The sequence below is a fragment of the Lemur catta genome, chromosome 5 (genome assembly GCF_020740605.2).
Source record: "Lemur catta isolate mLemCat1 chromosome 5, mLemCat1.pri, whole genome shotgun sequence".
In the NCBI taxonomy this organism is placed as follows: Eukaryota; Metazoa; Chordata; class Mammalia; order Primates; family Lemuridae; genus Lemur; species Lemur catta.
The window spans coordinates 8,993,913-9,004,876 of record NC_059132.1 but is presented as its reverse complement, the minus strand read 5'-3'; the positions used below and the strand labels follow the sequence as shown (position 1 = coordinate 9,004,876).

The window sequence follows — 10,964 nt, the reverse complement described above, 5'->3', positions numbered from 1 at the left end:
CCCATAGCAACTAATGACAAAGAGACATTTTGAGATATCAAAATCTCAAATTTTAAGTAATAAGAAGAAATGAGAATTTGGTTAACTATTATGGTAGCAAATCTCAAGTGCTTTAGCTAATATTTCAGATTAGCTAATTTCAGATCCCTGAAATTACCCAAATTATTAAAGTGACCTTTCTTTAAAGTGTAATAAAGTGATGTGAATACTGTGTGTGAGTATGTATACGTACAAAGCGAAGAATACCAATATTAACAAGGGCGGGGGGAAGGAATGATTACTTGGTAGCCTTCTAATTCTGATATCCTATGATTATTCAATATCATGCTTTCATTGACCAAATTGCCAGTTTGTTCTGAAATTGTCAACTAGAAACATGCCACAGTTAGGTAAGCAAATTACTTCCCAGCAAGATTCTGGATCCCTAAAACACTTGTTATGTGAATAATCCCAAACTGCGGATTTTATAATTTGGTGATCACTGAGTTTCCGTTTTACAAAGGTTGAGTTTGGCCCCTACCTAGGTCACACTGCTCTGTGGATGTGCCCCCTCCCCACCCTCCACCTCCCCCTCCTCACTGTCCTGCACACACACCCAGGTCCCTCCTCACTGGGGGTAGCCTTTTATTAGATGATGTCGTTAAGACAACTTTTAACCTCCTTCTGCTTAAATGAGATGGTTTTGGTTTGCTTTTCATTTGTGGCTGGTTTAAAATACAATTAACACAGAACAATCTAGAAAAAGAGGGAATTTTCAGGAACATTGCCAGAAAGACTTCTGTTAACACACCCAATTCTCTGAATGCAGAGCACAGACCTCCCACGTGTGAGAAGTGTGCTTGTTCATCTTATCTTTGTCTTCAAGTCGGACACTCTCGGCAGCCCACTCAGATGTTTACTGTGTGCCTAAAATAGAAGAAGGAAGAACCTTAACATTTACAGTGACTCACCGTGAGCCAGGGTTTGAAGGTGTTTCTACATATGCTCTCAATTAACAACCCCTCCAATAACGCTGTGAGATCGAAATTTTATAACATCCCCATTTTATAAATAAGGAAACTGAGACTCAGAGAACTAAATGCTCACTTGAGGTTGGTAGTAAGTGGCCAGGATCTGAGTCCAAGAGAAAGTGGTTCTGTTTAAGAAAAATGAAATCTGGTTCCTGGGCTGGTAATCTGCGGGGAAGATAGGAAATGCTACCCAAACAGGTAAGTGGGCAGTGGGCATTTTGTAATCTCTAGCATAACCTGCAATTAATAGGTATTTGAGTTATTATTTCTTTAATATTTGCCTTTCCCATTTCTTTATAATCTCCATGAGAAGATGTCATTTGTTTTGTCCGTTGCCATATTTCCAGTGCCCAGCACACAGGAGGTGTGCAGGAAAGATCTTTTTTTACTGTCTAATGGGCTCTGCCTCTCCTGCTGCTTTCTCAGAGACATCTTCCAAGCAGGCTGGCACAAGGTCAGAATAATCCTGGACATGACACCAACAGACTTCTCCATCATTCTAATCCTGTGCCTAACCAGCGGTCATTCTCTTTTAGAAGCCAATGATAGCTAATTGCTTTCAAATTGATTATGAGTGTTTCCAAGTAGAATAATGATATCTTTAACAATTATTGAACTCTTACTGTATGCCAGGTACTTAAGTGCTATACATGCATCATCTCACTTAATTCTGACTGTAGATGTTGCCATTCCTCCAATTTTACAGATAAAGAAATCACGCTTTAGAGAGGTTGGGCTGCTTTTCCTAGAAGGAAGAATTAGGAAGAAGGAGGGATAAAAAGCAAGAAGACAGAACAGCTGCCGCGGGGGTGCAGGAGGGCGCAATAACACAGAGATTGACATTTCCCAGGCCTGCAGCCACGGCACTCCGACCAGCCCCCGGCCTGCCAGCTGCTGCAGGGCGTCCCTGGGGTGTGCGCATGTGCGCACGCGTGCGGGCCCACTCGCCACCCCTCCCTCTGGCCGCCTCAAAAGTTCATCTGCCCGGACGTTGATGCCTCAGCTCTCCCTCTCTGAAGTAAGTCCTGTTCCCACAGAGCCGCACCCGGGAGTGCCTAAAGCTGCAAACCCTCCAGACACCACCAAATTGGTCACGTTTTCTTTCTTTCTTTCTTTCTTTTTTTTTTTTAAATATTACAGGGGTACAAATGTTTTGGTTGCATAAATTGGGTTTTGTACCATTTGAGGCAAAGTTATAAGTGTGCCCATCACCCAGACTGTGCATCGTAACTCGTTAGGTGTGAATTTCCCCATCCCCTTCTCCCCCTCCCACGTGCTTGATTTCTGATGAATGTCATTTCCATGTGTGCACCTAAGTGTTGATCGGTTAGTTCCAATTTAATGGTGAGTGCATTTGTTTGTTTTTCCATTGTTGTCATACTTCACTTAGAAGAATTGTTTCCAGTTTCATCCAGGTTAATACGAGAAGTATTATTAGTTTACCATTTTTTATGGCTGAGTAGTACTCCATGGGATACATATACCACATTTTATCAATCCACTCATGTATTGATGGGCACTTTCCCTTTGGTCCCCACTGCTCACAAACCCTGCCCTGGGTTCCACCCAGATGCTGAGATGACAGCCTGTAGGTGGAATACTCAGACCCACGCCATGAGGCCTATTTAAGGAAGAAGTACTAGATCTCCTGCCCTTCACCACCTGGATCTATCAACATTCAGCACCTGCACAAAAAACTTTGTCTCCCAAACTCTCTTTCTCCCCATGAACTAGATGTCTGGGGGCCATACATGGAGACGCTGAGATTCCTGGTTTAGGCTCCGCGGGGGCTCGCCCACCTGCAGATTAACTATGAACAAAGTGGAAGCCATCACGTCCAGGTTATTATCCCTTCATTTAAAAACTGCTCCAAAATGTAGTGGCTTAAAGTAACAACTGCTTTCTTTACTATTGTTCGTGAGTCTGTGGGTTGAGTGGGGCTTGGCTGTATGGTTTCTCTGTTATTCTTGCCTCGGTTCTCTCGTGCATCTGAGATGAGATGGGAGCGAGGCCGGAACATTCAGGATGGCTTCACACAGTCCCTTCCCTCTCTCTTCTCATAACAACTTCTACATATCCTCCATGTCTCTGCAGAAGTGTCACTTCCTTCTAGAAGACATCCCTGACTCCCAGGGGCTCTAACTGGGTCCCTTCCCGTATACCCTGAACTTTATCATAACTTTCATCACACTTGCAGTGTTGGTGTGTCATCTGTCTCACCTGTAGATTACGAACTTTGTGAGGGCAGAACCATGTGCACCTTATTCATCACTGTATCTTCAGAGTCATGCACAGCGCCCCGCCCATAACGAATGAATAACCACTTTGTAACCATCTTTTACTGTTCAGAAGCTGCCACATCTCCTGAATCCTAAACATATTCCATTTTTTTTGCTACATTTTATAAAGTAGATCTGCACATACTAAATGAAAGAGAAAGATGAAGTACCATCTGAATTATCCCAACAATGACACAAAGCACTCCATTCTCAATTATTTATAAATTTCAAGCGAAATTGGTATGTGGATGTGACAAGAATATCTGGGCAATTCACCGAAAAATAAAAACACTTACACTTGATAAAGTTGGGTTTTTTAAAACCTAGACGCCCCACCCATTAGCACACAGAGCTTTAGCAGAGCAAGAAAAGCTGTAGTCAAAACTATTTCTTTGTAAGCTGGTGGAAATGTTTCTCAGTTCTTAAAAAGAAAAAAAAAATAGAATTTCCCAGCTTGTTGGCTTTTGCAGTCTTAGACTTTGCCTCCAGAAAAACACAGGAACTGTTTAATTTGATGTTTATTGAGACAAATGCTGCAGTCGGCCTCAGGAGAGCCAGCTGAAAGGGAAGTTTGACTTGTAAAATAATTTTGCTTTGATGATCTCACCCAAGCTATTGATTTTTTTGTCAAGAGTTTTATTCAGAAAAAGCGTGACATAAAAGAGAAAAGAAAAGCAAGGCAACAATTACTTAACCACGTTAGAACCCAGGTTTGTAGAGTTTCTTTTGCAGGAGACATTGGGATAAACACACACCATCTTGAATCGTTGTTTACATTGTCGCAGTCTTGGTTTTGGTCCTTTTGCCTCTTAAAACTAAACTGTGATTATTATTGGACGTTTTTACTGGCTTATTCATTCCAGTTGGGATTTTCTTTAAACCTGGCTGGGAAATCCAATTGCTAATGCAACTACAGTCAACCATAAGCTCAACTTCCACCAATGAAACCGTATCTGCGCATCAGTTTCTAATTTGTGAAATACAGAGCTGAGAGCTGGAGATCGTGAATGAAGGGGTCTCTTACTGCCTGATGCACAGATTGCCCATGCTCACCTCCACCTGCAGGTGCCTGTGTTTTGATGTCACCATCTTCACTGCTATCCTTTCTTCATTGTCTTTTCTTTCCCTCTCTGCGCTGCTCTTCCTGTCTCTCCAGGATAGCTACAATCTTCTCTATCCTTTGAAGATAGAATAGTCCAGGGTTTTATATCTGGCTTTGCAAAATCTATATTTTTATATTTCCACTTTGAATGCATATATGATAAGCAGCATCAAATGTACTATTGCATATTGGATGCATATTTACAGGAACTCAGGGAATTTGTTTGTTTGGGGCTCCACTCTATTCCCAGCAGCTCCAGCAGGATCCAGAACATTACAGGCCCTCAGTGCATTGCGTTGCATGAAGAAACGTATAGAATGCTAGCAAGCGTGAAATGTGAAAGTTGTCTTTTTAAACAACTTTGCAAATCTGCGGCCAAATAAGTTTGTTGTCATAGAAACGAGAGGAAACCTTCCATGGTGAACTGATTGTCTTTTGTTAACTGAACAGGTTTATGTCAAGGGTTCTCTCGGCCACATGAAACACTCAGTGTTAAACATTCAGCACTTTATATTACTCTGAGAAGTCTAGATAAAAGGAATGGAAAAAGGATAAATTTCAGTTTAGGATTCACTTCGAAAGGAAGGGCTTATAAAGCCTTGCAATTGGTCCTTGAGTATCCATTTCAATTTTCTCCAATCCAATTTAATTTCTATCAAGATTAGCCAAAAACTTTAACAAGGGTAGGAAGAGATTTCTGGTTTCCAGAAGAGAACCCTTGAGCCACAGCCAAAGCTATCACCTCGGATGAAAATCATATGATTTACCACAAGAGAAGAGTTCCTGTCTCCTTCCACTCTATTATTTCAACCCGTGTTAGCAATAGGGGCCATATGTGACAAGTTTACCGAGGATGCTAATGACTGCCATCCAGATTCTAAGACAGAGGATGCAAACTAATGGTCTGAAGACAAAATCTGGCCCACAGATGTATTTTATGTGACCCACACTATTTTTTTTTTGTTGAATTAATTGCCGATATACAAAGTCAGGAGAATTCCCATAAAACCCTGATTTTCTCTTTTTCTCTTGGAAAATAAAAACAGAAGATATGGCAATACTGGGCCTACAATCCTAAATTGCAGCAATAATTGTCTTGAAACACTGCCTGCTTTCACGCTGATGCTGCAGGTAGTGTCAGTCGCTCTCCCTCATCAGCCCGCATTGTTCTCTTTCCTACGCCCATTCATCTCATGCATTCACTTTCTTTGTCTGACCCTTGCAAGCAACTACTGTCCTAAACGGTCCCACAGATGATGTTAAATCTAAATCCTTCTTGCTGAGGTTTACCCCAGTTTTCTCTGTGAATATGCGAGCATTCTGATTGAGGCTCTGTCTACATCATTCTGCACCAACTGATTAATTTCATTAGTTCCTCCCAAACCTCTGTGCATACGTGGTCACTAAAGGGGTTAGGGTGGAATCAGCAAAAAGACTACTTGAGTGACGGAATCAGTCATTTCTGTGACTGTGGGTGTAGACAGTTTCCTAATGAACATAGCCGAGTGCCTCGTAATAATCTGTCATAACCCATTTAACTTGGGAGGACTCGATATTCTCTTAGCAAAAGAGATAAATAAGCAGGATTGTTAGGAGAAGACGACGACCGAGCTTTTGAATATACCACGGCCATCTTTATTACAGCATACATATACATCTTGTACTTACATATACATCTAATGCTATATGCACACTTATAATCATGCAAAAAACTACACTGTCTTCTTCAGGGCCATTTGAGGTGTTTTTAAAGTTAATTTTAACTGTACAATTGTTTCCTTTTTCCTTGATCTCCTCAATTCTTTATTTACTTAGATTCCTTTTATTATAACAGTACCTAAATAGCATAAACATAAAATTGGAAATTAATATGAAATATATATAATTTCTAACACATTTATATCCAAAATATATTTCCAATTAAATGCAAATAAAACAGCAAAAACAATATAATTCAAATGACTAGCACCAATTCAATGTGATCATTGATGTTGCTTTGCTGAAATAAACATTAGCAACATAAGGACACTTACTATGTGATACAGAGTCTTTTGAGGAAATCATACTGTACAATTCTTTTACGAAGTCCTTGGGACAAGATGCACCACAGAAGTCGGAATTTTTTGTATTTTAAAAAGGGGCAGTACCCAATAATCGAATGCACTAGTATTTCTACAGTATAACATATGAATATAGGAATACTCACAGTACATGGAATTAAAAACTATAAATACCTTCATGTCAGTGCAGGTCAGGTTTCATCACCTAATGAGTTTGTCACAAAGTTACAAAAAATATTTGATTTTCAGAGCTTTTGGGTTTTCAATTACAGATACAGATCTATGTACTATGTGACAGTCATTCTCATTATCTTCCCAAAGTACAAACTCTTTGAGGAAGAGGGAAGAGAAATATAATAGTAATAATAATCATTGATTGGCTTCTTCTGATGTCCTGGATCTTATTTATTATTTAGTACAAGCCCACGAGGTAAATTTGGTTATCCTCACATTTCAAGAAAGACCCCAAGGCTGGAGGGTATAACAGTGCCTATAAAATGCTGTCGTGGAGGTGCTGACTCTCAAGTACTATGACATGGGACAGTCACCAAGCAAGTTTGTGATACTTTTTCTTCAAAATAGCCTCTCTTTTAACATTAGTAAGAAAAAGGAATAGGGCTGCATTGTTAACACTGTGCACCCAAAACAATGCTATATAGGCATGGTCAGGCTAAGTGAATTTGAGTAATACTCATCTGGATAATATGACTTGCAAAAATTATAAATTTGGATCCCAATAATTCAGAACTAGGAAAATATTTAATTTTGTCCTATTAAGAGAAGAACTTTCTAGGAAAATCAATAGTGCAAACAAGACAGTTGTTCCTTAGTGGAAAAGAATAACAACTACCAAATCTGCAAAGGAAAAGACCTGTAGATTTGGGAACATAAAAATCAAAATGTTCCATATGTCAAAATTCACCATATTTACAAATTGAGAGGCAAACAGAAAGCCAGATAATTATTTGCCAGACAAAAGGTGAACTATCCTTAACACATAGGAGCATCTCTAAGTTAGCAAGAAAAATACAAACATGCTAATAGAACTATGGTGTAAAGACAGAATAGCCAGATCCAAAGCCAAGAAGAGTATATAAACGTATTTTCAACCTCTCCAGTAAACATAAAGAAATAAATAAAACAGTGCCACCTAAGAGATTATAAAAGATTGACAAAATTGACAATGCCTGGTGTCAGCAAAAATTCAGAGATGTAGCACATTTATCCACACTTGTTTGCAGTAAAAATTAATATAAAACTTCTATAATAAAATGAAGGATTATGCTACATCTGAAAAGTAAAGACCTTTAACCCAGTAATCCCACTCCTATGAAGGTAGAATTAAACAAGCATACAAAAACCGTATGCACACACTGCTGCAGCAATAGTATAACAGTGAAAATCTGGAAATAACCTGTAAGTCTAAACAAGGAGGGTTAAATGCGTTACATTTCATAGGAAGGAATACAATGCAGCCGTTAACAAAGAATGACAGATCTGAATACTGAATAAAGGGAAGAATATTTACATTTTTTGTGTTAAAAAAAAGCAGTTTATGGAAGATAATGTCTAGTATGATGTCAGTTTTGTACTTATAGGAGTACTGAAATAAGTAGGGCATAAGTAGAAAATATGGATTTTTTTTCCTCCCTTCAAACATGTTTGGTGTAGTCTCACTTCTTTTGTCAAGGGTCTCCAGTTATATTCTCCAGGAACACAACTTTGAGGCAGAGTCTAGTTGCAAGATGTTTATTAGGCGGGTCCCTTGGATCAACACCTGTCCAAGGGGGAAGGAAGTAGGTTGGACTGAGTGAGAGGTGGGCTGCAATGCAGGCCCAGTGACACCTTGGCCAACTTTACAGATATCTGGATCCAAAGTGCTCCCGCAGTGGACTGAAACGCCAGAGCCTCTGTACCCTCCTCCTCAGTGCCTGGATCTGGGCCACCCTGGAAGGCCATGGTGAACTGGGGCAGGCAGCTCTCTCCAGCTGAGGCCCCCCCGGAGAAGGCTGGTGCCAGGAGATTTGCTCTCAACTGCACTCCCAATGGCTGGATCTGGGTGGCGTTTCACTGTGTCCACCATGACAGTGTTGAGTATATCTCATTGTCTTTTAGGTGTGTTCAGGTTAAAAACTATCTAAATGTCACATCTTAAGTTTCTGCCCTGCCCCTGCCCCCGACTCAGGTTCAGCCTGAGGCTGGGAGCCCAGCAGGAGATAGGGGAGATGAGTAATCCATTAACCTAAGTAATCCACTAATCTACTCTGCTCTCTCTGCTGCTCCCCTTACCTCCACAGGCAGCCAAGGGTGGGCTCTTACATGGTGACAGTGGCATGGCCATCCTGGAGCATCTACATGACTCCAAAGAAAATCTCGCCTCCCTGGCCTGCGAATGCGGACACTCCTCTCCTCCTGCTGCAATTCCTTCTCTCCCTGAAGGGGACTTTGGGACTCTCCCAGTGAGACAGGCCGGGCTTTGTGTCTCAAGACCCTGGGGCTATCTGCTATTTCAGCCAGGGACAGACCAGGACAAGCTTCTGTGTTTTATTCTACAATGTGGCAAGCTTCTCTTATGGCAGTGAGGTGCCGTTTTCTGCTTCTGGTGGGGACCTCACCCTCTCTCTGATCCCTCACTTGGCTTGAGGGGAGGGGACAGTATTGTGTCCTCCTATGATTTTCCTTATGTTGAATGATCCTGCCTTGGATGTATCTCCAGCCATTCGCTTAGGGCTGGAGGTGGGTGCTGGGTGCTGATAGTGGACAGCCCGTCAGGCACCCTTCAGCCAGATGTTCAGAATGCTCCAGCCCGCTCTCTGGGATGTGTGAGCATTTGTCTTCTGTTGTCCTGAGCTTTTGGGTCTCAGCAGAAACTCTGAAACAACGCGAATAGCTGGTTACATATGTAAAACTATACACACACGCAGACATGTTGGAAGGGATATTTGCCAAAATGCTGACATTCGTTGTCCCTAGGTGGTTGAATTTGGGGGGAATTTTCTTTGTTCTCTAGCCTTCTATTCTAAACATGTGCTGTCTTTTGGAAGCCAGAAAAGGAAAGGGAAAAGAAAGAACCCCAGACTTGGAGTCCTATGTTCTTAGATGCCTGTGTCCTACTCCTCTCGTTGGGCCAATTAACAAGTTCTACAGCCTTGGGAGAATTATTTAAACTCAGTAGCTCATCCATGAAATAATTTAATTAGATTAGAATAACTCATGACCTGCAGCCAGAGGGAAAACCAGAATGTTTAGTCATAGCCACCAAAAGTTGTAGAATAAATACTACACTTAGGATAAGTCTGTTTCTTTATCAAGCAGATATATACCAAACAACTGCAGCGTGCCAAATGCCAGTCTAAAACAAGGACCCAGAGATAAATGAAGCCAAAACTCAAGGACGACCCATGCAGTAGGAAAGACAGACCTGCACATGAAGCCCTGACAGTTCAGCCTGGTGAGAATGGTGATACCTGCATGTGGAAAGTGCAGACTAATTCTAGGAGCAGGGTGGCGGGAGGCAGGTTAGGGATCATTTTCTTGGTTAGTGATGCTGGTTCCTAAGTGGGTTTTGAAGGATGAGTAGAAATTCATAAGATAGACAGTGGGATACTATTAAAATCACCCTAACATTTTGGAGACAAATGAAATACTATTGTAGAGGGCACTTGAGGAGAAATCAATTCTCCTTCAATGTTTTCCAGCTTAATCATTTATAGGCTCTTCTGAAGCTCTGCCCGGCTCAGTCTTAATGCGTTCCTACACCCATCATGACGTGCGAGCCTGCGTGGGTTTGTACGATCTCTGCAGGGAAGAACACACAGTTCTCAAGTCCCACTTTGGTCCTATTTGCTTTCTAATAGTGAAAATGCTAAGTGAACAAGATTGTTATCTATTTATTAAGACACGTGGCCCCTCCTTCTCTCTAACCCCACAACCAGTTCCTGTCAGTGGAAACGCAAAAATAATAAAACCTAATTCTTTTAAGGCTCTTCTAACTTGGAACTTTTTACTGATTGGCCCGCCTCCATCTGGGTGAATTAACGAATTCTTTCAATGCCTGTGGAACCTCTGCATGTAGCTGGCCCACATAGACGGTTCTCCACTGGGGTCCAGGTCCCAGGGTGGGATCAGGACACACAGAAGAGCTGATAATTAGCATGCATTTAGATAAAGATTCTCTAAATATTTGTTCAGCGTTTATTCCGCAGAGAGGCAGGAAACTGCATGGAGACTGGGAAGAGAAAAAGGACCTTGAGGGCAGCCCTCAACCTCTTGGTTAACATTCCAAGTGAGTTAGCTGCCCCTGAACTTGCCCCTCCCTACTGCAAAAATGAGGCTCCACAGAGAAATGGGACCATGCTTCTTAGGCCACTTGGTGATCATCTAATGTGAATGCACATGTCCCTTGGAAGTCTTACCCGCCCCCCGTTCCCCAGGTGCCTCATTAAAATATCCATCCAATTATGTACTCCTGAATCCTGAGGAAGTCCCAGAAAGCATGTGTCTTCATATTGTC

At 41.5% G+C, this 10,964-nt stretch overlaps 1 long non-coding RNA gene across 1 annotated transcript; it reads left to right on the top strand.

Annotated features, from left to right (window-relative positions):
* The first annotated feature begins 1,668 nt into the window (after nt 1–1,668).
* On the top strand, nt 1,669–10,413 carry LOC123638855. The gene is made up of 3 exons (XR_006735495.1): nt 1,669–2,028; nt 9,767–9,902; nt 10,150–10,413. It is a non-coding gene; the product is annotated as an uncharacterized LOC123638855 (long non-coding RNA).
* The last annotated feature ends 551 nt before the right edge of the window (nt 10,414–10,964 follow it).